The sequence below is a fragment of the Haemaphysalis longicornis genome, unplaced genomic scaffold (genome assembly GCF_048455015.1).
Source record: "Haemaphysalis longicornis isolate Haplotype H1 unplaced genomic scaffold, Haemaphysalis longicornis Haplotype H1 scaffold_4, whole genome shotgun sequence".
NCBI classification, from domain to species: Eukaryota; Metazoa; Arthropoda; class Arachnida; order Ixodida; family Ixodidae; genus Haemaphysalis; species Haemaphysalis longicornis.
Window position 1 is genome coordinate 123,028,900 of NW_027526361.1, and position 23,882 is coordinate 123,052,781.

A 23,882-nucleotide genomic window follows, 5' to 3' on the forward strand; every position below is an offset into this window, starting at 1 on the left:
CCGCAGCGGTGACGTACTTCAGCTAGTGCGCTGCTACTGTCGTCTGCTACGGGCAAGCTTTGTTGACACCATGAATCCCGCACTTCGCTCAAGGCTGGAAAACCGAACGAAAAATCTGGCCGCATGTGTGCGGCGGCCTGGCCTTGCCCTTTTGCGGTGTTCGTTGGTGCAGTTGCTATCGGTGGCACGTGACTTTTTATCGGCGGCGAACTCGCAGCCGTACGGGGAAGATCGTGCGCTCGTTCCCTTTGATGCACCGACACTGTTTATCCAAAAAGTGCCGTATCAGATGTGGCCTCGCTGGTGCCGGGTCTTATTTTGCGGCGGTCGTAATTCCTGCCGGCGGCATGTGAAAAAGACATTTTAAATCGATACAGAACCCGTGCACAAAACCCTTCAATCATGTGACCAGTTCAGCTTGGGGCGACGCGTGGCGGAGAGCGGCAACGTTGGCAAAGCATGCTCCACCGCGGCTCTGAGCTTTCTAGCGCTGGAGCGAGCGCCACTTCTTTGAGAATCTCAAACATCGGTTGCCTTGACAACAAGGCACAAACCACTGTAGAACTCAGTTACGGTTGCGTGTTCCCGGTTCAGCTCGGGGCCCCCACCTCGCGACGTGTGGGCACTGCAGGCGTACCACCCACTCCCATTGGGAAGTGCGAGATGCGTTTGACATTACAGGAGGCGATGGTGTGTGTGTGTTGTGGACGTCTTTGTTTCGCGATGCAATGCGACGTTGTGCTTCTGCGGTGGATAGTGCTTCCCATGGTCTGGGTTATCTTTCTCGAGCGACGTACGACTCAACTTCGCATGGGGTATGTGCAGTGTGCGTGTCTAAAAGCCATCTCGGCTTGTGCGCCGGAGTTAAGTGACTTGCTGTTCGTCCCCGCAAACCGCGCGCGAGGTGAGTGCCGAATTTACGACGGGCAGGAGGAGGCAACCCATCGTCTTTCAATCGCGGTTCAGACTTGCAACGCATGTTGTGACGTTGTGTTCGTTCGAAACCCATCTCTGGATTGTTTTGAAGCAGAATAAAATGTATGCGTCAAACCCGGGCATTCGGCTCAGGGCGTTCTCTGCGATTGCACGAAAGTGCCACGGGGCTTCAACGCTTTCTTTATGGAACGTACTCAGGTAAGGGAATATCCATGTCGTGTTATGGCCGTGCTGCATTTAATACAAACGGTTAAACGTTTGTTTACGCTTGTTTCGTTTGTCGTAAAATGTCCAAGCACTCCGGCACTCCGCCGGCAGATCAGCCGGCGAGCCGACGCTGAGCAGACGACTCATCTCTTTGCCGGAAGTGCGTGAAAAAGCCGCCCAATAGCAGGATGTCTAGCCCATGACGAACATCTGGGAATCGATGATGTAGACATGTGAAGATGGCGGCGTCCAAAAACACGAAGGAAAAGGTGAGAAAAAAGCGACAAACTTTGCAACAAAAGTGTGAGCTTTCCGCTGCGCGTAAAAGAGTAATACTTGGCACAGATGACGTTGACGACCCAATCTAACGATTGCGCTAGTTCATTTTGTGTGCTCAAAACGCCTTTCAGGGCCCCTTTAAGGCACATTCCCACTGGCGATTCGCCTCGTCGCGCGACGACGCGCGTCGCGCGATGAGGCCGTGAGGCGGTGTTCGCACTTGCGATCAGCGATGATGCGACTACGTTCAGCGCAGCTGCTTTCCGACTTGTACGACCTCCTTGGTACGTCATGCATTCGCAGTAAAAAAATTATGTGACACGAGCGCAACAAAAGCAGGTAGAAATCGAACTAAAACACATGCTACTAACCTGGAACAATACCGAAAGCATTGCGGGTTTCGGGAGGAGCAGAAAATAACAAACTCAAGAAGGTTCTTTTCAACATATTATTGCACGAAGAAATGCACACGCTTGCTTTCACGAAACAACAACCGCATCACGGCCCACAATTTTCAAATTTTCACTTCTTTTCACGGGCGCAAATTTCTGGCACCTCCGAACTCTACACGTGTTTACCAGTTGCCGATAGAAATAGAAGTACGAAGAGGCTGCAAGTCAACCTACCGTCTCGCTATACCCCTGTATAAGATTACTTGCTTTTACAATCCATACACGTTTCTCGACACTGATGAGTTCCACGCTATTCGTTGATTAGTGCACGCGTAAGCTGAAGCCACTGACGAAAGAACCGAACCGCACGAGAAGTTGCTCGCGGGCCCGAACCGGCGGTAACAGCCGGCGATAGCGGGCCCAACGATGGCGGCTCTGTTTCCCGCCGCCGTTCCATAGCCGGATGTAAAGAAACGTTTTGTTTCCGGCCACGTCAGCCTACTCCACGGCCATGACTGGCTTACGGGTTTTGTGGGGCCCTCGCGCGACGAGGGAATTCGGACCGGGAGCGATCTGCTCCACCGTCGCAAAGCGACGAAAAGCGACGGCCAGCTCGTCGCTTTGCGACGTCGCTTTTCTTCGCGCGACGAGGCGAATCGTCAATGGGAATGTGCCTTTATATTCACATCGTCCGAAGGAGAGGAGAGCGCGAAGAGAGGGAGAGTACTGCACATGCGCAGCGCGCGCAGCGCCGAGCGCAGCGACGCCCACCGGCGCCTAGCAACGGAGTGAGAGCGCGCTGCGCCAACCCGCAGCTGTTTGGGAGAGAGTGTTCGCTATCGGAGAGAGGAGGGGAGGAGAGGCGCAGCTATGCGGACAACTCCGGACAGACGCAGGAAGGACAGAGGGGCGAGCATAAGATGCGTTGCATTTAAAACACTCGCTGTGGCGACGCAGAAAATCCAATAATCTGTCCCGATGTTCTTGCGGCAGCGCCGGGTTCACGGCGAAAGAATACGGCAGCTTGGAAGCATCTGCGCGTTCGCATTCAAAGTTGGCGACCGCGATCACTTGACTTGCTTCTTTCGTTTCTTCGAGGAACGCAATTGCAACGCTCTTGTTTAGATGCTGGTACTCCTCGGTGAAATTGGGGACTAAAACGTTGGATTAGCCTTCCTTAAAGCGCGTAATGCCTCTTGCGACGGAGACACCGCGGTTGAGAAGCAACCCCTGGTCACTCTCTATTATAGCGTCGATGTCAGGAGCAGCAACCTCACAGTAGACGGCGGTCATCAAGCTTGCGCGGGGTTGCAGATTGACGTGATCGTCGGCGATCCTTACAGCAGCACGGTGATCGGGGTTCGGCTGCGGCGTCATGGAGTGATCGGAGGAAAAAGTTGTCTACTTGGTCTGCAGATCAATTATTGCACCGTTGTCCGTCAACCAGTTCATTCCGAGAATTACGTCCCGGGTGCAGTTAGGCAAAATGACTAACTCAGCAGGGTACCTGGTGCTGCCTATGGTGACGCGTGAAGTGCACTTTCCACTTGCCGTTACGAGATGGCCTGCTGCTGTGCGTATATGCGGACCATCCCATCTTGTCGTAAGTTTCTTCAGCTTAGACGCGAATGAGCCGCTCATTACCGAGTAGTCGGCTCCCGTGTCTATGAGGGCGACTACATCAAAGCCATCGATGGACAGCTGAACGTCGGAAGCTGCTTTCCTCGAGTTTCGGGTGCGTCGGGGCGTCGTATGTCGGCTTGTACGTGTTGACGTTCGGGCACTATGCGTCGTCGTCTTCGGTGTAATCTCAGCGGCAGGTTCGGTGATGTCGGGTAGGCGTCGCGCCGTTTTGCTGTCGTCGTGTTCAGGAGTCACGTGCGCTTGAAATCGGATCGTCAGGGGGAGGGCATGTCGGGAATCGTCGTCTTCCGCTAGTCGTTCCGTCGTTGGAGGGTTTTCATTTTTCCGCGGTCGCGTAACTTTACCTCCAGTAGTTGCTGCTTTTGTGTTCCCCCGAGTGGGCTGGGGGACCTTCCACGTGCGAAATCAGCATTGCTACGGCGGTTGGGCGACTGGTATGGGTAGGGCGACGGCGATCGGTTGAAATGGGCTGGTCCACGGCTGGTCTTGGACAGGTATTCTTCGATCTCCGATGGGCGCTGTCCGGGTCGGGGGCGGGGTGCATCGACGGAGAACCCTCGAAAATTAAGCCTCTTGCAGGGACAGCGACGGAAGATGTGGTCGGCCTCTCCGCAGTGGTAGCACAGTGGACGATTATCGGGAGTTCGCCATACGTCCGTCTTCTTCGGCGTCTAGTTTTGGACCACAGGGGATCGGGCGGGCGACAGTCGGCGGCGGTATGGCGGGGCCTCTTGGCGACGAGTTGGAGCAGGGCGGGGACGACGAACAGCTTCGGCGTAGGTCATAGCTTGTGGCTAACAGGGTGCTTCAGACGGCGTAGAAGTCACCAGTGCGGGTTGAACTTCTTATCAGATATCGTCTGCCAGGGCGGCGACTTAGGGTTGCGGCGTTGTTGGGAAAAGTTTCCCTAGTTCTTCGCGAACGACGGCGCGGATTGTTTCCCGTAAGGCATCTGTCGGGAATCAAGGGGCATTGACGGGATTCGCCAAAAAGGCCTTGTGTGGTTCGTCTTACTGCCTCGAACGCATGTCCAAGGTTCTCTCGATCATGGACGCTTCGGTCACAAGCTCAGTGACGGTTTTTGCGGGGTTGCGAATTAATCCCGAGAAGAGCTCTTGGTATACACCCCGCATGAGAAAGCGCAGCTTCTTCTCTTCCGCAATTTCTGGATCAGCTCGTCGGAACAGCATCTTCATCTCCTCAACGAACTCTACAACACCTTCGTTAGGGTGTTGGATTCGCGTCTGCAACAATAGCTCAGCCGTTTCTTCACGCACCAGAGTTGTGAACGTTTTCAGAAATTCCGTTTTGAAGATGCCCCATGATGTTAGCGAGCTCTCGTGATTTTCAAACCAGACTCGAGACGAGTCTCCGAGGTAGAAAAACACTTGCCTCAAGGTTTCTTCGTCATCCCATTGGTTGAAATTTCGGACGCGCTCCAGCTTCTCCAGCCACTCTTCGGGGTCTTCCCCAGGAGATCCTCGGAATGATGGGGGCTCCCGAGGTTGCTGCATTACGACGGGAGGATTGGCTTGGTTGACCATGGTGTTGGTGACGACGCCTTCCTTCTTCACTTTCTCCGGTAGTAGATCCAGTTTGGGTGGGAGGCCTTACTGTCGGCGCCTGGTACGAATGGGGCTTGCTTGTCGACTTGCAGATGATTTAGGGTGGTACCCCGCACCTCCACCAGATGTCACGAATCCAAAAACGACGCAGTTGTCTTCAAAGAAAATAAGTGTATTGGAGCGAACTTGTGCTCCCAAGAAAACACAAAGAATGCACAGGCGGCGAAACGGCAGTCAAGAAAGTGACGTGCGTAGTCGAGCGTCGAGAGTCGAATCGAGTTAAATCCGCGTTGTTTGCTCTGCTGGCTTTTATCTTTAGGCGCGAGTGTTTCTCGAACCGTCGATTTACGTCCAGAACAAAGAAGATTATTCTAGGTTGTTCACGTTAGTTCGTAACGCTCTGCCTATCAGAAGAGATAACACATGCGGCATAGAAAGAAAGAATGGAACACGTGCTTCACTTGGCACACAGATCCTGTATATACTGTGTACCCATATCATGTTTGTTTAATAAAACTTATTTTCAATTCAATTCAATTCAATTCAATAATAACACAGACCCGCGCCGCCGAGAGGCAAAAGCAAAACATAAATAAGCAAACCCAATGCATGATTCGCGGTAATATTAGTTTAAAGATACGAATGCGTGTTGTTACGCTGCCGATATATTTGCATGGATAAGTACTTAGTATTGTATAGTTCTATAAGACACTTTTCGCACCACATTTTAACGTTATTGATATCATTCTGCAGATCATACAAATAACTAGGCAGTTATTTTGTGCTACAATGAAATGCTACATTGAAATGCTTCATTTCCCCGCAGCTGCGGACAAATGAGGCAAAAAATGGCTCTGCGCTAATATATGGACGAGGAAGGAGCATTTAACATATAACACAGTGCCAAACTTCCAACTAGATTTTATTAATAAAATGGCAGCATCTCCGATCTGTGGATGATGGCGAGGGTGTGGAGTACGGGGACTCGAAATGACGTCAGGGTTGCGCCCCGAGTGACATCCGATTTGCACCCCAACCGTCATTCGACTTAACCCGTGAGTTGCACCTTGACTATTCCTTAAATGAAACTGCAAGTCACGGCTCCAAATCGAATTTCGCTTGAATTTCGCTTGATGGTGGTGTGTGCGTGGATGGACGAGGGCTGACATTAAAAGGTCCTAAGGTACTTCGCACCGTTACTGGCGAGGGCGTAAGCCGCTTGACTTTCCAGTACTAACTCACGGTCCTAGACCAATAGGTAAGACGAGTCACCTAACTCTTTCTGGTCTACCAGACGCAGGCTCGAATCCTGCCAGTCCTTGTGTGATTTGTTTGCGACTTTAAATGCTATGCGCCCGCACGCGGACGGACATTGAGCTGTCCTAATGTACTCCTCACCTCAGAAGACGCACCTTATATACACAAAAACTTTAATACTGAAAGCATTGTGACGTCAAAATTCATCAGGTTTCGAAATAGGCTGCTTCTTTATCTTACAGCGATATGGGCGTAGTACTAGCACAGTTATCCCCTGCCTTTATGATCGATTGAGCTTCCAGAATTTCGCGCTCAAGCTTTCCTATTGCTCTACGAAACGTTTGCTCTATCTTGCAGGGGGCTACACTTGCATTTTTTGAAGTGCTCAGAAAGGTGTAAAGGTTGCCCCCCGCTATTTTTGGGACTCTTCAGCTTTGCGCGCTCGCCATGTCATTGAAACACCTTCTAATTTGCCGTATGTACACTTTTTCACGGCACAGGGGAAGTACAGCCGGTAAAACGCTTGTCTATAACAGCGATTTCAACTTCAACCAGCTACCTCCGAAAACTGCCGAAACATACTCGTTCCAAACATGTCGGAGGCAAAAGCAAAGGGCTAAGGCTTCAGAATTCCGCAGTAGTTTTATTCAAATCCCGCTCCGGCAGGGCAGGATAGGGCTGAGAGTACGAACGCTGTGTTATAGACAAGCCTTTTACCGGCTGTACGTAACCCGGACCCATGCTGCAGTCTTTGTAACGAACAGCGTGTTTTTTCACACAGGGTTCTCGTTTTTTCTTCTTTTGAATTTTATTCGCCACAAGGCATAATTTTGGCAGCATTTCCGATATTTACATTTACGATTTATGTATCAAACAATATTTACACCGTACCTTTGCGCCATTTCCTTTACATTAGGGGACAATATGGCAATCTGGAAAAAGTTTCAAGAGGGGGCGACGGAGCACAACTGGACAGGTGAAAATGATGGTGGTGGCCCCCTTTCCGAGCACTGCAAAAGATGCAAGTGTAGCTCCCTGCTAGATAGGACCAATTTTTTTGCAGAAAGCAAGAGGAATGCTTGGGCCCGAAATTCTTGAAGCTGATTTTATCGGACCGGCAGGTGATAATTGTGTTAGTACTCCGTCGATGTCACTGTCAGATAAAGAGGTAGCCTACTTAGAAACGTGGTGCACTTTGGTTGTAGTATTTTAGTTTTTGTGTATATAAGTAGAGTCTTTTGTCAATAAAATCTAGTTGGATTTTTGGCACTGCGGTATGTGTTACGTGTCTCTTCTTCGTCCCTGTATAGCGCCGAGTAATATTTTGCACCATGTATCAACTCGCCCACATCAAGCTTTTGTGAAATGAAGGTCAATTTCTTGGATACAGTGAAACCGGCTCGACTGAGTTAGCAAAGCTGATATAAAAACTTGATCACTAACATTTTCACATTAAATCAGTTTTTGTTTCATCCGCCGTGTAAGTCTAGAAAAGTGTAGACATCGCCACAGTGGAAGTGTTTCATCTTTCGTCTTGATGCATGGAACTATAACGATGATGGGATAGCTTTTGTTTTGAACGACAGTGCCTAATTTAGAAAATTTGATATCGCCACGCTCTCCGAGATTTGAAAATAAAATGATTTCAAATGATGTCGCAAATAGGTCATTATAACTGCGGCCACGTTTCAGACACATCCTTGCTGATTCTATAAAATGTCAGGGGTGGTGCACAAAAGGCTACGATTTCATAAGCACGTTCTCAGTTGCTTACAGCCGAAAGCCCCGCCCTTTGGGCCCCGCATTCGCACGCCCCGTACTCATACGCCCCTGAAACGTTTGCCCTTCGCGCTGGCACACGTCGCACTGGCAGAGTGTCTTACGAAAACGTCGACCTAAATGACAAGCTCACTCTGGCCTTAATCAACACAAACTCATTTAAATGACATGCCACCGATGCCAACGACAATAAAAGTCAACTTTGTGTCCATCAATGACCACCTACAAAAGCTTCTCCATTCATTGTCTTGCGGGTGAGTGGAAGGTTCCATCATTTTTTCTCCACCCCTAGCACTCAAGAGAAAAAAATCTAGTATTTTTGTGGAAATGCAAATCAATATATGAGAATATACAGATGAGTTGGTGGAAGATCTCAAATCTGAAAGTAAAAAAATGAGGTGGATTTTAACAAGTCATATATTGTGTAGACCCGAGAATAGGTGAACCCCAGCGGTTAGAGAGTGGCAAGAGGCAGAAAGGACTACGAGTGGAGTAGGGACTCGATAGACCAAGAAATATCAAGGATTAGATTGTGAACCGAAGGAATGCGCAGCCTAAAAGCAGTTCAGATATGCAAAAGAAAGAGCGTTTGAAGCGCATTAACACAGCAATGCTTGTTATGAAATGGGTGACGACGCATTATTTCTACTTTTGCTACACGGGACTGGGAAACGTACAACTGTTATTTAAGTATGACGCCTTCGGTCAGATGAAACCGGTGTACACGCGGATAAGGGATAATCTTGTTCAGCCACCTACTGAAATGCGGTGTTTTGTGGAAGGTTCTATCTCGACCAAAAATTGTTTTCTATGCATTTGTTTTTAATTGAATAGAATTGAATAGAAATATTTGTTTTCTATTCAATTCCTCCTTTCTTTCTTTCCTTCTTTCTTTCTTTCTTTCTTTTTCATTCTCTTTCTTCTTTTCTTTATTTCTTCCTTCCTTTTTTTCTTGCTTTCTTTCCTTCTTCCTATCTTCCTTTATTTCTTCTTTCTTCATTTCTTTTTTCTTTTTCTCCTTACTTTGTTCTTTCTCTTTTTATTCTTCCTCCTTACATTACTTATATTTCTCTTGTGAATTTTTCCTTTCGTTGCTTCTGTCTTTCTTCTTTTCTATATCTGTCCCTTTCTTTCTTTTACCTTCTTTCTTCTGCCTTCCTTTTTTTTATGCTTTCTTTTCTTCCTGGTTTCTTTCTGTCCTCTTCCTCTTTTTCATTATTTGTTTAGTCCTTTCATTTTTTTCTTTTTCTTTCTCTCTTCCTTATTCTTTTCTTTCTTTATGATTCCTTTCGTACATTCCTTATATTTTTCTTTCATTTTTCTTCCTTTCCTTCTTCATTTTCTTTTCTCTGTCAATTTTTCTTTTCCTATTTTTTTATTTCTTTTGTTCTAGAAACTAACACGTCCCAGGGCTTCTCAAGACGTCTCTGAGTACGATTGTACTGCAGAGGAGCCAGCCATTAACTGAGCTGGCCACTTTAATGTTATGCCCAACGTGACTGCTTTCGCTAGATATGCGACCTTGAGGTGCCACTTACTGGATAATTTTGCACTTTTGCTTACTTAGCTTTGCCGACCCCCGTCGTAGATATGAAGCCTTAAGCACCCATGCCCACGCAATAAAGCAATGTGAGCCGTTTCTTGTCGTTGCTATTTCACTTTGGCACAACACATTTGCTGGAGCAATGAAAATGAGATTTCCTCCCTGAGCTCATGCGCGTGTGCATTGACATTTGCAGAATTTCTGTGCTTCGTTGGTGCGGGAGTTGACGTGCTCGTGTAAGTAGAGCCGGAACCTGAATCTATATGACTTTATTGAAACTCTTGTAGAATCATAGCGAGTGTAGGCCCTCCGAAACAAAACTCAACTGGTGTTCGGTTGGCTAGTGTCACTAGATAAGGTTACAGAATTCGGGCACAATTTTCTCCTGTTGTGCCGCGGCCCGCATTGTTCATTATTCAGTTTGTATTACGTGACATGTGTTCACAATAAGACAGTTCATGGGTGCTTCCTTTTGGTTGTTTATGTGTTACAGTAGGTTAACTCTGGCAATGTTAGCGCTTCTCCCCCCTCCCCCTACTCTGCCTCTAAAGGACGGCGTGTTCACTTTAATGGGTGGTATGTTCCCTTCGGAGGTTTTTGCGCAGGCAGCATAATCTCTAGCCTAGGTTCAGTGGGAGGTGGTAGCAAAGGTTACTCATAATGCCGGTATACCTCCTTTCAAAAACCGCTTTTTAAACTTTTCATTTGGCCTTTACAGCTAGACATGTTCCCTGTAGGGTGCCTTTTAAACCAAAGCTTTACTAACTTAGTGGAGCCAAGTTGCGCCGCCGCCAGGAATTTGACCTTCTTTGGCCGAGGCAGCGCCATATCTTGGGCAACGTATCATATGGCTTGCCACGCGAGCTCTCCCGCCGCCGTGTGGGCTAGCCGCCGCCGCCCCTGGCTTGGCGAAACCGGTCTCCGCAGCATTGTGGCCACCCGACCACGTGATTCACCGCGTACCTGGCTAAGATGAGCGCAGTGCGAGCTTGGTTGTAGATGAGAGCCAGGCTGGACGGTTTTCTATGAGCGCTGCGTGGGAGTGCGATGCTTTCAGCTGTCATCGGCAAAAGCCGTCTGGCCACCCTGTTGATATCGCCCGGCTTGCTGTTTCACTGGAGGGGGTCCTGAATGCGAAGCGCGCAAACCTAGTCTCGTATCTTCTTGAACCGCATTGTTTTGAAACTTAGGCAAGGGGAGAGCACACAAGGACGGGATGAAGCGTGAACTAACAACTGATTTATTCTCGACAAAACACACAGTTATACTTAAAAAGAACTGGTCCGAATCAATGTTATAAATTAATAACAAGAAAATTTCAACCCGTAAAATCAAAAACACCCCTCTCGTCTCAGTGCCTCGGCGCATGTGTAAGAAATTTCACCTAGCTATATGTGAGGGTGACTGACGGCATGCTTATTATGCAAGTGTCTGTTTTCATGATAGCGAAGGCTTCAAGAATCTCTCTTTCTATCTTCTGTCTGCCTCGGCAGATGACACTTGTCTTTGTGAAATATAAAACGCTGGGAAATTGGCGGCAATGCTAGCACTCATCGGCGAGGCTTCCCGGGTGTGTTCTCTGCTGGAAGTTATTCGTAAGCTCTCTGAGCCTCGTATTGACACATCGCCCCGACTGTCCAACGTACCACTTTCCGCATAGTAATGGTATATAATAAACATATTTTTGGCATTCTATAAACTTTTGCAATCCACAAAGACCTATCAATTGTCTCGGCGGTGTGAAAACAACTGGGAGGTCATGTGTTGCAGCAATCTTCTTAGGCCAAGCGCCACTTTATGGATATCTCATAGTACGACCGGCCGTGTTTTCTTCTTTGCTGTTCACCTTCTACTGTCGTTTCCTTCTTCATTAAAGCCTTTAGCGCTTTTTCAGCCACTGCCGCTAACAAAGCATCAGGAAACCTGCTTGATCTTAGCCTGTCTAATTCAACTCTGAGGCTCTGCTCCATCTTTTTATTTATTTATTTGAAGTGCTCACCAACAGCACAGGGCCTTCTCGGGTGATGCACCGCATACATAGGTACAAAGAATACGAACAGGCAACATACATAGATGCATGGATGCAAGGAATACAAACAGTAAAAATATGGGCAGCGTATAAAAAATTGGTAAATGTGGAAGTGCAGATAGATATATACAAAAGTGTAGTGTTATCGAAAGGAGACACAAACATTTTTGAACGGTAAAGGCTCGGAGGATGTGTCTGGAGTATGCACAGGAGAACGTATGAACATGGCAAGGAACGTACGAATACGTACGAAGATGGGCAAGGTAGCGCTGTATGTGAGAAAACACGAGAGCAGGGAGGGAAATGCAGGAGCGACCTCTCCACAGCATGCGTATTCAAAATATCATACATTTCAGAGGGCGCCTAAACAGTACCAAATCGCTGCAAAAAACGTCCATAGGAGATAGAAACAGACTGTTATAGGTGAACTGGCACCGGCTGGCTGGTGCCAAACTCATTCATTTGTCTACATCAAAGCATCCATGCGGCCGTAGTGGTCTGCTTGGCACTCGCAGATGGACAGAGCTTACGAGGCAAGGGCAGTCGAACTTCGAGTGAATACAATTAAACAGAAAAGCCAGGTCGCGCCTGGAGCGCCTCGCTGATAGCTCATCTAAATTCAAGATCTTCAGAAGCCCACCGTGGTCATATCGGATCATAGGTGAGTGGCGAGAACACACGGTTCTAGTAAAGCGCTTCTGAATCCTTTCTAGTCGAAGGGAGGACGAAGGGCTTAAACAATTCCAAATTGCACTAGCAAAGTCGAGCTTGGGCAAAATGAGAGCGCGATACAGTGAAACAAAGCATGATCGGTCGGTGAAATCCCTGGTCGCGCGGGAAATTACGCCAAGCGTGCGGAGACAGCAGTTGGTCAGATAGTTCACATGCACGTTAAAGAGCAGTTTCACATCCATCATTACGCCCAAATCGCGCACTACTGTAGCGCGTTTTACAGGTTCACCAAGCAGCAAGTACGCAAAAGTGAGCGGGGAAGACTTGCGAGTGTATGATATTACGATCGTTTTCGAGAGGTTAAGTTTTAAATAGTTGCACTCACCCCGTGCAGAAACTGCGTTGATATCCTTTTGCAGCAGTACACGATCGTAAGGTGAAGAAATAGTGCGATAGAGCTTCATATCGTCGGCATACTGGGAGAGTGAACAGTGCTTAATAGCGGGGTGTATGTCATTAACAAAAATGTTAAAAAGGAGAGGGCCCAGTATCGAGCCTTGGAGTACCCCTGAGGTCATCGGGAAGGGCCGGGAAGCAGCGCCTTCGTAACTAACACAATTGGACCTGCCTCTTAAGTAGCTGCCGAACCACTGGCAGAACTCAAGGGAAAGACCGTATGCGGACAATTTGCGAAGTAGTAGATCGAGATTAACAATGTCGAAGGCCTTGCTACAGTCAAAATATACTGTATCTACCTGTTGGCGAGACAGTACTGGAGGGCCGATGTCATTTAGAAAACAGGCAAGATTTGAATCTACCGACCTTCCGGGCATGAAGCCGTGTTGGTTGAAATGAATTAGCGGATGCCTAGCTGATAAAAGGTATCGATGCATGACCTTTTCGAAGAATTTGGAAAATGAAGACAGAAGAGAGAATGGCCTGTAGTTTTCTGGGATTGTGGCGCTTCCAGATTTGTGCAAAGGGAAGATGGAACCAATTTTCCAGTCAGTTGGAAAATGTTGCTCAACCAGTCACATACGTATGATTTGACAGAGAAAAGGGGCAAAAACAGTGCAACAACCCTTCACGATGAAGCAAGGGATGCTGTCACAACCTGCCGACTTTTTCGATGGGAGTTTGCGGATGGCGGACACAACATCGTTTTCGGTTACGTTGGGGATTGGCAATATAGGACCGTGAGAATCGAAATCTAGTTCGCTGCCGCTGTCGTGAGAGGTCGAGTATGTCGAAGAAAAATGACATTTGACAATGACAAAAATGACTAAAAAAGTTCACACACGCCTTCAGGGTCGGACACAATCTTGTCACCATCCTGAAGGGTTATGCTTTCGCGTGCATGACGTGTGCGGAATTTGACGTACCGCCAAAACTCCCGAGGGGAGTGGGTAAGAGATGTTTCAGAGTAGTCCGTAAACATCTTTTTATCACGGGCAAGGAGCTTTTTCACTGAAGAGCGCCATTCTCTGAAGCTAGCGAGAGCAGATGGGTTTTCTTGGAAAATTGACGTTTTCTTCGAAGCGCGCCTCGCAGCTCATGGCTAAACCAGAATGGAAATTTAGAGGAGCGAATTCGCCGCTTTGGGATGTGTTGGTCCATGAAGTAATGAACAGTTTGGGTTAGCTCCTGGACGGCCGCGTCCACACAGGGCGCGTTGTATACAGAGGTCCAGTCTGCGTTTTCGAGCGAATGGTAGAGAGATGTGTAATCTCCGCGAGCAAAGTCGTGTCTGGGAGTTGAAACGGTGTTGTCGTGCGCCATGCATATGTGGGCTGAGGCTCCGAAAGGAGGGTGCCACGCGTCAACGGCCACAATAGTTTCGGGGAACTGTTCGACAACGACAGAGTTAAGGTTTGTGAAAACAGTGTCTAGTACGTTTCCAGCAGGGTTTGGGTGCAAGACGGCAGGCTGGATGTTATTGAAAGAAAAGAAGTTAAACAAATGAGCTGCTTTGGACTCTCCGCTGGTATTTTGTGCGGGGTCCCACCAAGAGCCCGGGCAATTAAAGTCGCCAAACAGAAGAATGCCATAGCTTTCAGGTTTAAGTACCTCTGTTAAACCCTGTAGGGCTGAAGGAAACAAGGAATTTTCAAGAGCAGGATGTAAATAGTACACTCCAATAAGAACATTTCTCGCAGCTTTAACTTTCACCTCGATCCAAAAGCATTCGCTGTAGAGCTCAAGATCGGACCGTCTGACCGCACGGAAAGGTGTCTTCAAGGCGATGAGGACTCCACCGCCATACTTTTGCCCGGTCGCAGGATAATTTCGATCGTTGCGAAAAACAGTGTATTCGTCTGTAAAATATTCGGTAGACACAATGTGGTGAGGTAGCCAAATCTCTGTGATACAGTAGGCATCATAAGTATTCAAGACGACGTTCTCAAAGAAGGTCTTAGATTTTGTGCGGAGCCCTCGAACATTCTGGTAGTAGAGTGTGAAGCTCATACTGAATTGATGTTGTTAAAGCTAAGCACACGGTCCTCTTTCAGGAACCCTCCAAAAGGGCGGAACAAGCATCCGTTAGGCCAAACTGCAGCATCGTTGAGTGCAGCAAAAGAATCGGCACTGGTGCTGACGTGGAAGGATGCGTAGCTGGGATACTTGCTCTTTAGACGCGTGCACACAGCGCTTTCGTCGGTCACAACAGAGTTGACAAGCCCGAGAACGTCGGGCACAGAGGTGTCAGGGTGCAGGCGCGACACAAACAAGGCTTTCCTTGGGGGGTCGACGGGGGACACTGGTGATTGCTGAGCTGGTATTCGCCCCGACGGCCACTTCACGCACAGGTCGGCGCGTGTCACCCGGGCGCTCTTTAGAAGGGGAGGCCCTTGTTGTGGCCGGCAGCAGGGAAACAGGCGTCGAGACATTCTCGGGCGCGCAGAGGTTTTTGCGAATATCCACGGAGAGGGGGGCCCTGGACAAAGCAGCTTCGGTCGCTTTGTTTCCCATAGCCGGTGCGAGAGGGGGGTATTGTGGCTTTCGCCTCCCCAACTTGAGCGCAGCGCACGCACCTTGTCTTGGAGAGAAGAGATCGCCGTGGCCTGCAGGCTGGAGTTCTTGGAGGCCTCCCTCTGCAGACGGGCGCTCTCCTGACGCAGAGCGTTGACCTCGTCTGTGAGGAGAGAAATCCCCTGAAGCGCGTTGAGAAGAAGCTCGCGTAGCCCCCCGAAGTGGCCGTCAAGGTCGCCCGGCTGGGGCGCGAATGGTTCCTCGTCGCGGGGCGAGGCAACCGAGGGAGCCCCTTCGGTCGGAACGATGTTATCGGAGGGCTTGCGTTGCTCATCACACGCACAACATAGGAATTCGATCTGACCGAATCGCAGGAGTTGTAGCTCCTCTTCGGGCCAAGCAATGCATTTCGAATGGGCGCGTTTGCCGCACGACGTACACCGGAGAGACTTCTGCTTGCTTGTGAGTTTTCGTGAGCAGGCGACGCAGGTATTTTTGTCGGCCACCATCTTGCGGGAGCTCAGCAGCAGGGAAAGTTAAACGCTCTTGAAATTTGAAAGAATGGGCTCACCGAGCGGATGGAGTTGACGGCGAGTACCGGGCGTGCAGTTCTTTCGATGGAGAGGTTGGCGGCAGGATTTGGGGACGAATTTTTGATTGAATGGCTGTTTTGGTACGGAGTTGATTTGACGTGCGTGCGGTCGTCTTGGCCCCCTGGCGGCCGTCCGCCATGTGCTAGACTTCCCGCTAGACTTCCCGCGCTAGATTTCCCGAGGCTCTAAATCATGTCAGAATACGCAATGCTTCTCTTCACCAGTTTCGAGTGACCCGAATTGTACCTCATCAGGTCCTTGTTCCCTCTAGCCATGTATCCCCACCATGTGTGGCTATTACCTTCCAGTATCTGCAACTTCAAGAACCTGATGACCGACTGTTCTGTCAATTCGAATGTAAATTAGAGCCCCTGAAATGCCTGTCTGAACAGTGAATCAACTTTTTCTGTATCAACACTGGCCCCTTTGTGGGAGGGGAAGCACGGGAGGAAATTGTCGACACAGCGGACGATAGCCAACACGCCTAATGTTTCCAGCTGTGGTGCTAAGGAACGCTTGTCTGGTGCCATAAAGACATTTGTGAGGGCCAGCGAAAGGCATGACCCTATGCAAATTCCTTCGCGCCGGCTGTACAATCTTCGCGCAAAGTGAACGCACAGTCACTGCAGGTACAACCGCAACAATTCCAAAAAACCCTGACACTTCTGCCGCATTCCTAAGTGAAACCTAATGCTTTCAAACCTATCAATGCTATCTTGTACTGTCGCAAAGGCTGCTCTCTGAGGAATATTGTAATACATGTCCTTCACATCGAACGACACGCACGTTACCGGTTCTTTTTCCCTCAGGAATTCAATCACCTCTTGGGATTCTTGAAATATGAACGTGTCTTGAACCCGTAGTTTTGCAAGATGGAGCTGCAGGTATTTTGCAACATGCTTCTGCCATGTGACCTTGTCTTCGATGATCACTCTAAACGGGTTTTCCGGCTTGTGCGTCTTCACCGACAACAAAGGTGTCAGACATAATCCTTTATTCTCTTTAACGCTCTTCTCTAGCTTCTCAAGGTGCAGTCGTTCGCATAGGTTCGCAGCTTCGTTTTCTGTCAACTTCAGCCGTTTGTGATCATAGCACATCTCATGGAAGTTCTTTAGCAGCGCTTCTTTCGCTTTCCTGTCGTGCTCTTCCTTCGCCATGACAGAAACCTCCCGGTTTTGTCGGACGTCTGCAACGTCAGGCCGTGGCGTCGAAGGTATTCCACAGAGATGTTAGCTCCACACGAAAATTGGTCCGGCTTCATAAGAACGAGGAAGTAAGCTTTGCTATGTACCCTTTTGAACCCCTGATATACTGTTTATAAACTGTTTCGTTGATATAAGAATAACTAGTGTAGCCACGTGAATGGCAGCTGAGGCGCCTCGTATAAACACAGAGCTTATAGGCCTCCTGCACTGCCCACGGGCGCTGCGCAAGCGGCTTCCGGGCAGCACTTCCGGGTAGTACAAAGCTGCGCCGGTTCCATAGGATCCCGTGTTGACAGAAGCAAAATGAGCTCTATGTTCCTAATTGTTTGGTGATATGATCATCAGCCCATCCCCGATGACTCCGGTCTCTACCGGCGATCAACTTTTCATTAGGGGAAAATGCTTTACAACGCCAAATACGTTTACAGCGCCGACGAAAGTGCCGGGACGCTGACGGCTCTGTCCCACTCGCAGCTTCACTGACCTTTGAAGTGAAACTTCTAGCTTAACTAATTCTCTAGGTTACAAGAGTTTTTCAACAACTTGGTAACAGAAACGCTCAAAAACTGGGATGAAGGAAGAAGTAGACCGCACGGCGTTTACTCGCAACTACTCGTTTATTGAAAAACACACACATATGTACCCTCCACAGTACACGTGGTCGGGTTACCCTCCCCCATTATACAAACCATTACAAGACTTAACAGCGGCCGAGGCACATGCGGCAGATAAAGACAAGACACACGCCAAACATATACTACCCAAAAGCCTGAAAAATCACCAGAACCCTACATAAACCAAAGCATTAGTTCCGCAACGTGTGACACAGATAGGAGTATTCCTTGTCGGACATAGTGAGGGAGGCGGCGCTGAAACATCGTTCGCCAGACATTTTAATGTGCAATGATTCTATAACTTCTCTGGGGGTTTTGTCTAGATATTTTGATAAAACAGAAGAGCAGCAAGACGTCTGCTCGTGATAAAACTGAAGCCTCGTGCTGTCTACGTCTTCCTTCGTCCCTGTTTTTGAGCGCTTCTGTTTCCACCAAGATGAACACCTACCAATTAGCCCAACTTTCAGTTCTTCTGCTTTGAAACAACAGCCGATCAAAAAACAAGAGGGACGCAGTCGGCTATTTCTGCAAATATAGATGTACACATCCCTGCAGGCAGCGGGTGTGCGATTTCGTGCTTGTTTAAGACGGTACCGTCATACTCAGAGTCACAGATATCCGTATTCTGGGAATGCTAATTAACGAGCACGGAGGCAACGGAAAAACAGTGACACGGGTCGTCGGCAAGGCGGCCAACGCCATCAGACTAATGAGAAGATTGTCGAACAGACGGAGGGGACTTCGCGAGGAGAACCTCACGAGGCTCGTGCACTCTTTCGTCCTCACCCACATCACATACGTGGCCGCCTTCCACAAATGAAAGAGGGACGAAACGAACAAGCTCAACGTAGTCATCCGAAGGGCATACAAGACGGCCATCAGTGTTCCCGAATCCACCAGCATGGAGAGGTTGCACACTCTGGGCATCCACAACACCCTCGACGAAATCGCCGAGGCTCAGAGGATTGCCCAGCTGGAGAGGCTTTCCATGACCAAGCCCGGTAGGATAATACTGGGGAAGCTTGGAATACGATATCACGAACAACAAGGAGCCAAGAAGCCCGTCCCGGACGAGATCAGGAGCAAAATTCGCGTGGGCACTATCCCGCGTAACGTGCAGCCCGAATACAATGAAGGCAGACGCAAGGTGAGGGTCAAGGCGCTGGCGGACCTGCACGCCGGCGACGCAAGCGCCCGTTACGTGGATGCTGCCGAATATGCAAGCAGAAGAGGATTCGCCATGGTTGTCATCGATGCTGGGGGCAGCATCCGAGCGTCGGCCAGCACGGCGAGCAGTACATCCGAAGAGGGCGAAGAGGTGGCCATCGCACTGGCTATCAAAGACCCGGGCTGCCGCACTGTCGTCAGCGATTCGCGGCAGGCAATCAGGAACTTTGCCCGAGGCAGGGTCTCTGCTGCTGCGACGAAGATTTTAAACGAGATACCGAGACACCGGGAAAGGGCAAGAATAAAGTGGTTTCCGGCACACGCAGGGGAAGGGTCGGACACCAACGCCAACCATAACGAAACCGCACACGCCCGCGTGCGCGAACTAACGGTCCGCGCCGGGTCAAGTGGTGATCACTTGTTGTTAAGTACAAGAGACCGAATGACCAGCTTCAACGAGATAACCAAGGCCTATCGGCTCGCCAGACGAATGCTCCCGCCGCCCTGTAAAGTGCTGAGGAGGGAGCAAGCAGTCATATATTGGCAGCTCCAAGCACGAACGCTCATGAGTCCGGCTTTCATGCACAAAATTTTCCTGGAGGCACACCTTGACGGTACGCGCAGGGTGTGTCGCAACGCCCCCGCGACTCTTGAGCACATCGTCTGGGACTGTTTGAACTTCCCGGAAGATTCTACATGAGGAAGGCTTCCGCCCGCCTTTGAAGAGGCTAAGCGATCTGACAACCAAGACCTCCAACTCGAGGCCGTCCAGCGGGTCATCGTGGCGTTGGCCAGGCAGGAGACTTCACAGCCCGGCCAGGCGGGAGACTTCACAGGGGGCCTTTAACCCTGGTGGCGACAGCGAGGACGACACTGGCCAAGTCTGAAGTCCTAACTTGGACATCAACCGCAGGCACAATAAATGTTTTTCTAATCCAATCCAATCCGTCCTTTAATAGCGCTTAATTTGTTTATTGACGCACCTACTCGCCAGTATAGATGCACCCTGCCGTTCGTAAAGTCTGCGCCATAAAAGAACAATCATTTACTTTGCGCAAATACAAAACAAAAGTTGCAATCGTTTTCATAAGCGGTGCTAGGCCAGCAGTGTCAGCTGAGTTGGCTGCGCAATTATTGCGTTCGCTTGCATGCTCCCGCTGAAGCAACATTTTGCAGTTACCAGCTGCGTTCGGTCTTTATGCTACTCGTGAACGGCCCTTTGTCAACAGAACAGAATAAGAAAGAACGGTAATAGTCGTCAGGAAGTTAGACCATCCGACTTGGCGATACTGTCCCACGCCGCGACGACCGCGACAGCTCGCTCAGAAGAAAGCCGATAAATCGGCTTGTTTTAGCGGATGTTATTTTGTTGAGCCTCTGCAATTATTTTCAGGGCTATTTCATACAGTATGCAGTCATTTAAACGCGCCACAGAGCTATTAAACTAAGTACAACCAACTTTCACCTTGGCTTGTAATTGAAAACACATGGAGGGCGGCCAGGGTCGTGTGCTTTTGCACTACCCAGAGGCGTCGGCCACTAGGGGCGCTGCATGTCTCCAAAACTCCAGCGCAGGAGGCCTATGGGAAGCTGAATGTGTCCTTGGCTTGCTGGCAACTTTCTCACTTTCGCTTCTGTGCTATGATAAGGAGATATGCGCCAATAAAAAGTTTTTATTATGCCTTTTTTGTATGCTTACGGTTTTTGCATTCGTAAACGAAGCGTCCACTTTATTTATGTTATGTCACTCAACCCCAACAAAATTCACCATGTTTTTGAGATGTGTGCTTTCTGACATACGTACCATCATTTTGGACAGAGGATCTTTAATGCTGCTGTACTGCTTCACGAAGCAGGATGCTTTCTCTTCAAAAGCGTTTCGAGTGTAGTTACTCCACCAGTTATTTTCATAGCCATATTCATCAAACTCTCGGCCTGAAAGTACATTTCAAAGCATGCAGCAAACGCGTTGTAAATTACTACAACTTTTCGCAAACCATCATGCAATTATCAGGGTAATTTTGATTTAACAGCAAAGCGGATGACTCAACCCATATAAAATTTTAAGTATAATAAAGTAATAAGCAGGTGGAAGAAAAGTCTGTATGTAACTATTCTAATATGACTAGACTCCATACACGTCCGACGCCCGTCCTGGAATCGCCCACTTTACTTAGATCCTTGTTGAACAAACAAAACAAGACAGCCATAATAAGGATTATTTAGAGATGATGAGCAGTACGGCGATGTACTGATGAGACATTTGTGACATCGACGAATGATGAGTGGGCACCATCTATGGGAGCAACTCTGAAACAGGCAGTAATTACGTAATACTTTTGACAGGCGGAACAATCCTGCACACTACATAAATTAGATTTAGGTACATACCGGCATGCCCATATTTCTATCACCGTCACTTAAATTGAGCCTACTCAGCTCTGCTGCAGAACTAAGGTTTCTCGCATTGACATCCAACTGTTCCAGTCCGGCGTTGCTCGAGTCCACAGCTTACCCCAGAATTTTCTGATTTCCTTCCTCCAACGAATTTCTTTTCTTACCTTCACTTTGTTCTACACCGATTTCTTGATATCCACTCTGTCACTAATTGTCCACAGGTGGTCGGTTTGCCTCACTACATGGCCAGCCCAAATCCATTTTTTTCTTTATTTCAACTATTTAATGTTCTACTGTAGTTTTTTCTCCGATCCATGTAGCTCGTTTCCGGTTCCTAGGTGTTATTCCCATAATATCGGTTCCATGACCTGTTGAGCCGACCTAAGTTTTCTTTCAGGTTTTTTACTAAGGCGCGAAGTTTCAAATCCCTAAGTCATAACCGGCTGTATGCACTGGTTGCAGATTTTTCTTTTTCAGTTTCAGAGGTAGATTACTTTTTAATATTGGGGAGCGCTTCCCAAGTGCTCCAAACCCAGAGATATTCTGCGGCTGATTTTTATATTGTGGTTGGGGTCAGCAGTAACCATCTCTGCGAGGTGTTTGTATTCTTTTACTTCTTCTAGCGTTTCGTTTCCGAAGTTGATGCTGATGTTGAAGCTGTTGTCGGCACCTTTTCTTTAGCTGTATTCTTAGTTATTTTTAGACCCACGGCCGTGCTTTCTGATTGTACTTCCTCAAGTATTGTTTAAGGGGGTTATGAAGTCTCATCCAGAAATAATATCTTGTCTACAACCCTCAAAAGGCTCGAATATTCCCTATTTAATCTTAATCCTACGTTTTCCAGGTCAAGCTTTATAAACCCCCTTTCCAGGCATGCTGTCAATACTTTTGGCGAAATAGAATATGCCCGTATTACTCCATTCCGGATCGACAATTTATTGCTTTGCTTGTGGAGGGTTGTGGTCTCCGTGCGTTCCTCATATAAGTCTTCTAGAAGTCGTTTGTAGATCTCTATTCCCCGGTTTTAAAGTGCTTCTACAAGGGCTGCGGTGAGTACACATTCAATATTTTCCACATTGTCTATAAATGCAAAAGGGTTTAGTGTATTCTGTAGATTTTTCTATCACTTGATTGACAACATGAATGTGATCCATGGTTGAGTGTCGTTACCTAAACCCACCCTGCTCTCTGGGTTGTTCGAAATCTAGACTGTTACCTATGCGAATAACTATAACTTTGGCAAAAAGCTTGTACACAACAGAGAGTAAGCTGATGGGTCTGTAATTCTTGAGGTCCATGACATTTTGGTTTTTATGAATGAGTCTAAAGTTTTGTTTTTTCAGGCTTCTTTTTGGCGAAATAGTATCTGCCCGTATTACTCCTTTGAGGATCGGGAATTTATTGATTTGCGTATGGAGTGTTATCGCCCCCGTGCGTTCTTCATATGTGTCTTCTAGAGGTCGTTTGTAGAACTCTCTTCCCTGGTTTTTAAGTGCTTCTAGCACGGCTGCTGTGACTACAAAATAAATAATTTACTCATATTCTATAATTGCCATACAAGGGGGTTTAATGTATTCTGTAGATTTTTCTATCACTTCATTGAGAAGATGAATGTGATCCATGGTTGATTGCCGTTAACTAAACCCACCTTGTTCTCTTGGTTGTTGGAAATCCAGACCGTTACCTATGTGGCGAAATATGACTTTGACAAGAAGGTTGTACACTACAGAGACTGGGCTGCTGGGTCTGTAATTCTTGAGGTCCATGTCTTCTCGTTTATGATGAATGAGTAAAAAGTTATGTTTCAGATGCGAAACATATCGTGCTCGGGGCTGTGTCGCTCCCTCCAATATCGTTGCCCGCCATCCCCACCCCGACTGGGCATGCCTGGCCAGGCACCGCTGAGGATGATTGTGACAGGACTCCCCTAGGGATTGGCCAACCCAAGAATCCATCTCGAGAGAGCTTCGCGTTCAACCACCGTCGTCATCTTCCCGTAGGGGAACCTTGAGTACCACACCCCCACTGCGCATGCCTGGCCAGGCACCGCTGATGATGATTGTGGCAGGGTGCCCCTAGAGAATGGCCAACCAAAGAATCCATCACGAGATATCTTCGCGTTCAACCACCGTCGTCATCTTCCTGTAGGGGAACCCGAATAGTATGCGAAGCATACCTCCTATCCTCTCTGACACTCCTCTCCTCTCCGGCATTCCTCCTCTCCTCTCCGAAGCTCCTCTCGTCTAAGGATTGCACAATGAATGGCAACACCTGCGGCTTTGTGCAGAATAATGCGAAGCAGCTTAGGGTTAGAGACGCGAAGGTAGCCGGTGCATACTCCGCTCGGTGCTCCACTGTAGATCCACGGTATAAATGACGCAAGCGCACTCCGTTCCCCATATTCTCCTCCCGCAACGTCGCGATCGAACTGAAAACTAATGGGAATTTGAGTCGACCCCATGGCTGCTTCGCATACTACTCAGGGTTCCCCTACAGGAAGATGGTGAAATTTTTAAGGCTATGGGCACTTTCAGATTCAGAAATAGTACAGCGCATTCTTCCAGAACCATATCTTCTCCCTACTTTAAAACATCTACGGTTATGCTTTCGTCACATGCAGCTTTTCCTCTTTT

The 23,882-nt window shown here is 48.4% G+C and overlaps 1 pseudogene; it reads right to left on the reverse strand.

Annotated features, from left to right (window-relative positions):
• Positions 1-3,748: 3,748 nt before the first annotated feature.
• LOC144179987 (uncharacterized) lies at positions 3,749-16,005 on the reverse strand (annotated as a pseudogene).
• Between the last annotated feature and the right edge of the window lie 7,877 nt (positions 16,006-23,882).